This window comes from Haemaphysalis longicornis, unplaced genomic scaffold, assembly GCF_048455015.1.
Source record: "Haemaphysalis longicornis isolate Haplotype H1 unplaced genomic scaffold, Haemaphysalis longicornis Haplotype H1 scaffold_10, whole genome shotgun sequence".
NCBI lineage: Eukaryota > Metazoa > Arthropoda > Arachnida > Ixodida > Ixodidae > Haemaphysalis > Haemaphysalis longicornis.
Window position 1 is genome coordinate 49,909,431 of NW_027526204.1, and position 6,446 is coordinate 49,915,876.

Sequence of the window (6,446 nt, forward strand, 5' to 3'; positions counted from 1 at the left end):
AGGGTTAGTGTTGCCTTCTCTGAGCTTGTTTACGGGTATCGTAATAAAAGGATTGAGAAAGTGCTCCTCTACCTTCTGCGTCCTCCTTGCCGAATTCTTATGCCGCTTTGTACGACTATTACCCTGACGGCTTGGCTTGACTTCGCATACTATGGTGCTCGATTACCCTCCGCCTGGGTCAGTCGACGGCAGGTGGCCTTCGCTCAGGTAAACGTAAGTCCTGACGCAATTTGCGCAGCAGAATCCGGCTTCATTTCGTTAGTTCGTAGAGTACAAAAATGGTGATGTCGGTGACCTCAAAGTAGCATCCTACCAGCGCGCATGCAATAGGTATACTTCCTAACGACGCATCACCCACATCGCTTCACTGGATCTGTAAGCCTCATTCATTTGTACGCGTGGTACGCAGGTGTATATTGTAAGAAAATATGCGCAGTAAAAGAGTTAACAAAATGTGTACAACTAATAACTACTTTATTCAATGAAAACTTTATTGTAGTTCATAAAGGCACGGCAAGAGAAGCACTTTTTCGCTGGTTAAACAGCGTACCTAGAACACCACATATTTGCGAAAGCTTTTGTTCGAAGAAAAGCATTCGCTGGTGACCAGATATTTGGCGGGAGAAAAGGACAGCTAACTGCGCAAGCTTTTTGCAAGTGTTTGGCTTAACAGATCAGAATGCTACAATCATATAGCAAAAACACATCGTTGTAGGCTTCTAATTGCACGTATGTATGTATGTATGTATGTATGCATGTATGTATGTATGTATGTATGTATGTATGTATGTATGTATGTATGTATGTATGTATGTATGTATGTATGTATGTATGTATGTATGTATGTATGTATGTATGTATGTATGTGTGTGTATGTATGTATTTATGTATGTATGCATCTAAGAAAAAAAATCGGAACAAAGTAGCCAACACAATTGTTGGCAACGTTTCAGTAAAAAAAACTTGCCCTGAAAAAGGTCCTCATCAGAGTACAGTTACACGATTTTGCGTCACAAAATAACGTAACTGTGATGAAGGCAAGTCCCATCGCCATAACGTGAGTAAACCTTCATTGTTATATTTTGTGCTGTGTGTATCCGAGTCTTTGCTTATACTATTTGTGGGCCCTTTGAGACTTCTCTTTTGCATAGATATATATATATATACATATATATAAATAAAATATATATATATATATATATATATATATATATATATATATATATATATATATATATATATATATATATATATATATCGCACCAGACCGGTATTCTGGAGGTCGTGGGTTCGGATCCCACCCGGCGGGCATTTTTTCACCACTTTCTTTTCGACTAAAAAAATTCTTCATCTCTTTCTATGACCCACCGCAACCTCCCCTTTGCTTTCCGAGGTTTTCTTGACTGCCAACCTTATTTTCTGTCTATATATATATATATATATATATATATATATATATATATATATATATATATATATATATATATATATATATATATATATATATATATATATAGAGTCAGAATAGGATGCCCCTCGTTAAAGTATGACACAAATAGGGGTTGTCAGTAAGGAAACCTCGGAAAGCAAATGGAAGGATGTGGTAAGTCATTGAAACAGAAAAAAGAATTTTAAAAGCCAGATAAAAAGTTAAGAAAAAATGCCCGCCTGGTGGTATCCGAAACCACGACCTCCAAAAGATGCGTCTGGTGGTATCACCACTGCGCTACAGGCGGGGCTATTTCTCCTCCACTTGGGTGGTATTTATGTTAAGGTTTTTTTGTTTCCTGCGCTTGGGGGTGGTAGCCAGTGCCACTCCGCCAATCGAACTACTCGGGGTGAAGGGGACCTTCTTTTTTACCCCCCAGCCGTAAATCGAGTGTCTACGACAAGTCGAGAGTGGTCGATCAGTGTTGAACTCTTTTAAACTCCCTATGGCACCAAGAATGCCAGAACAGAGGCCCTCGCTATGCATGTACAGAATCAGAATATAAAATGGGGGTCTTGTTGAAATAAGACCGATATAAGGGTTGGCAGACAAGAAAACCTCGGAATGTAAAGGGAAGGATGTGGTAGTTCAATAAAACAGATAAAGAATTTGGAAAGAAAGAAAAAAAGTGGAGAAAAACTTCCCCCGGGTGGGATCCGAACCCACCACATCCAGAATACCGGTCGGGTGCGATGACCAGTACGCTACCGGCGGGGCTATTTTCCTCTCCACTTTGTGGGATATGTATGTTGAGGTATTCTTGTTTCCTGCGCTTGGAGGTGGTAGCCAGCGCCACTCGGACTACTCGGGGTGAAGGGGACGTTTGTTTTACCACTGGTGCCGTGACTCGAGTGTCTACGACATGCCGAGACTGGTCGACCAGCGTTGAACCCTCTCAACTCCCTATGGCACAAGGACTGCCAGAACAGAGGCCCTCGCTATGCATGTAGCGACTCAGAATAGGAAATGAGGGGCGCGTTGAAATAAGACAGAAATAAGGTTTCGCAGTCAAGGAAACCTCGGAAAGCCAAGGGGAGGATGTGGTAGGTCATTTAACAGATAAAAAATTGCAAAGAAAGAAATTGGAGAATCCGACGTTGCCAAGCACACCGAAGAGCGTCGTCAGTTGGCCCGATCATTAACCATGAAAGATAAGCAGCGTCAGAAGTAGCACCATGACGAAACGACTTTGCGTCTTCCTCCTCACCCGGCTCGCTTGGGTTCCAGTGTCTTGGCCAGGCTTGAGCCGTAAACTGCTTTCGCGCTACCATGATCACGACCGCATCGTCAACGGGACGTCTCCAGTGAATTATGTTGTTCAGCCTTTCTCTCCTTCATCCGATCAGCGTCGCCGCGGCCAAGACATAGTCCATGTTCAGCGCCTCAAGCCTTACATCGACCCCGTCGTAGTTTCATCTCCCTGAGTTTCCAGAATGGCTATTTCGTTCCCGGGGGCAATTGTAAGGATGGCCGTCGCCAGCACCATACTCATTTAAATAATGTAGGAGCCTGTACAGTACTGGTCATTCGCAATAAGTTGGTATGTGAGACAGAGGCCAAACAGGGAAGAGGCACCAACTCGTGGAATTTGCATCGCCATCGCTGGGACGAAGTCTCGTCGCGTTGGCTCTCCGTCTCGACTTATTGCGCGACTTGGTGCTTCGGTGCTGCTGGTGCTGAGGAAGAGTTAAGCCTGAAAACCTGAAAAGAGTAAAGCCTGAAAAGACTCGAGACTCAAGCGGAGCGTATTACCTCATGCGACCTGCATCATCATTATGGCAAGACTCAAGATCATCATCACCAGTCTGTTGGCAAGAGAGCTGAGCGCGCACGGCAGAACCCCTTCGGACTCACCTGAGCCTCTCTTCGCTTCAACGCCTTGCTGCCGTCCTGTCAATAAACCTCGCCATAATTTATATATATATATATTTATAAGGTAAGTGAGGACAGAGACACACAACATTAACAAAAAAAACATTACAAATAAAAATGTACTAACGTTTCAGGAAGAGCACTTCCTGTGCTCTGCAGAAAGAAAGTCCACAGTAAACATCACTAAACTTTTATTTTTTATTTGTTTTTCTCGTGTGTATGTGTCTTTACTTAACTTATTTTCTCGCACTCTGGGATTTTTTTGTTTCCAGAGCATATATATATGCATATATATATATATAACAGTAAAAGAAACTACTTTTGGAGGAGCAAGAAGAAATATTGGAGAAAATTGTTCACGCACGATTAAACAGTGGTTTACTAAGGTTTCGCCTGCAGGGCCCGTGTTGAACAAGTTACTCAGATGAAGACTGGTCCACCAGTCGAAACGTCAGTAAACCAATGTGTTTGTTTTTAATGGTGAGCCCACTATTTTATCAAATATATATATATATATATATATATATATATATATATATATATATATATATATATATATATATATATATATATATATAAATCTAGAAAAACAGAACATCCACAAGGCGCACGCAAATTATACAAGATACGGATACCCAGCAACTACAATACCAAAGAAGGTTTACTCACGTAGCGGCAATGGGACTCGCCTTCATCAGACTACAGTTACACTATTTTGCTGCCACAATGACCTGAAACACATTACTGATATAGCTTTGCCGAAAACTGTGAGAAGGAGAGGAAGATGTTTCGGAAACGAAGAGTATGGGTACAGTTGGGCTATGCCCGGTGTACAGCAACAACAAAAAAAGAGAGAGGAAGAGAAAGATGTTGATTTAAGAAGACGCTCTCAAGATTGCGCGATAACGTGGCAACGCAGGTGGTATGGGCTGCATGTTCAGGCAGTGCGGAAGCGTGGACAATGACGGTTTTAAATAGAAGGAAAAGGTACACAATAAAGTAATAATTGTGTGAGGAGACGGGTTTGGACGAATGTATACACGCATGAAGAAAGACATTATTTTGGGTGTGCCATCCGCGGAAGGAAAGAATAGGTACTGTTCACAAAAGAGCGTTGCACAGTGAGCTAAGAACCGGACAGGAAGTAGGTAGGGTTCATAAATCCCAAATGGTTAAATTCTGCAAAGGGGTTGGGGGACGTATTCTTCTTCGCTGGAGAAATCGCGTTTTCGAGCCGCATTAGGCTACTAAACGTGCTGTACTTGGAGAGTCTGTGCCAATTCTGATGGGAAACTTAAGGGTAGGAAAAATGAACAACGTGATAAAAATTATAAGGGCGCCAATTTCATTTGAGGGATAAGCACATTAGTTTTCCGAATCTTTAATTGATACCAAACGCTGCTAACATAAACCTATAGGATAAGATTCTTGACTTGGCTCTAAGAAATTGCGGTCTCGCAGTGTGTGACATGGCTGCTTTGAAAGTGCAGATACGGCCGTGCGTCTGGCGGTTTTCTATACAGTTTATTTTGAAGTCTACCTTGGGAAGCAGTACCGGCAAGCTCCAGAAAGTTTACACGGTGTTTCGAGCAGGAACGAGGCAGCGAAATACCAGGATGTGCTAGGTTAAATGCCTCAATGAATGTGAGGAGCTTCGCGTCACCGTGCTGCCAGATCATACATTTGGCGTCAATAAAACTTTTTTAGTACAGTAGCCTAAAATTTGAGAGCCAGGAAAGTTTGATTCGCGATGAGCCGTAAAGATAATGGCGTAGTTGGGTCCGAATATAGTTCCCATTGACGTTCCGTTGACTTGCACGTCATGGTCCCCGCCAAACACAAAGTGGTCATGTTCAGTAGACAGATTACCCAACAGACAGAAAAGAATAGCCAATAAACAGAAAACAAGAAGCAGGTTGTTGAAAAATTTAAGGAAACGCCACAAATGACACCCTGATACCAGGAGTGTGCGAAAGAGATTCGTAGTGGTTTAAACTACAAAAGGATATGGCGAGTACTTATTTAAATTCGGGAGGAGACATCCTATTCTGATTCTATATTTATATATGTATATATATATATATATATATATATATATATATATATATATATATAATGAAAGAAGTCGACTGACACGTTTCCCGTTTTTGTTGCCAACAGTTTCGGAGTTAGAAACTCCTTCTTCAGGGCTGTATTTTAATTTCTCACATTGCGCCTTTATACAAAAACTTCTGTGAGGGAGGGTTACTTCCCTCATCCCTACAGGAGAGGTCGCGGGTGAGGGGTGTTTCAAACAGTTTGAGCAAGTGAGGCATTCCGATTGGCTAGAAAGGTGGAAGGTGAGGGAAGGGGAAAGAACACGGACGAAAAGGCAGCACGAAAAACGTAACAAGAGGCACACAAGCAAATACAAGATCAAAAACAAGAGTGAGTCCTGCGCGCTCCGCAAATGGTGTAACAGTAGTCAGCAGGAAAGGAAGAAGAGCAGAAAGAAAAAAAAAAAAAAAAAAAAGGGGGGGGGGGAAATGAAGGGAGACGGACATAAGATGGCGGCACAGGCATAGATCTTCGATTCGGTCAAACTGCAAGGTCGCATGCATGCACGGCCCGCCAAGTCAACACATGGTCCCCGCGCCATACTCGGAATTTCCTGTCTCATTTTCGGTTTTGTTTTATTACTGGTTAAACCTACAGCAGCTCTGGTCCTGGCGCCACTTCGACGAAACCGAGTGGTGCGGCAAAGCCTTGCTACGCGGCCAGCGAGCCGCGGAACAAGTAACACTTGGATTTGGTTTCGTTTGCGGCGCATTCTTCGGCCGTTTGTCTATCAGTGGTGCGGCGGTCATAATTCAGGGCGCCGTGCGTCGGCGGGCCCGAGGGGCGCGCTCACAGATGTTCAAGGTCACTGATGAGACGGTGGTGGTTGCCGAACGGGCGGGGAAGGGGGGGGTGGGGGGTTAGGGCGTTCTACCTGTTTGTTTTGCTTGACTTGGTCCCTAAAGCGGGGTTTCCTTTTTTTCCTTCTTGCTTTCTTTTTAAGTTGTATGCACGGTCCTGGTTCTGCGTTCACCCCCTCCAATGCCCG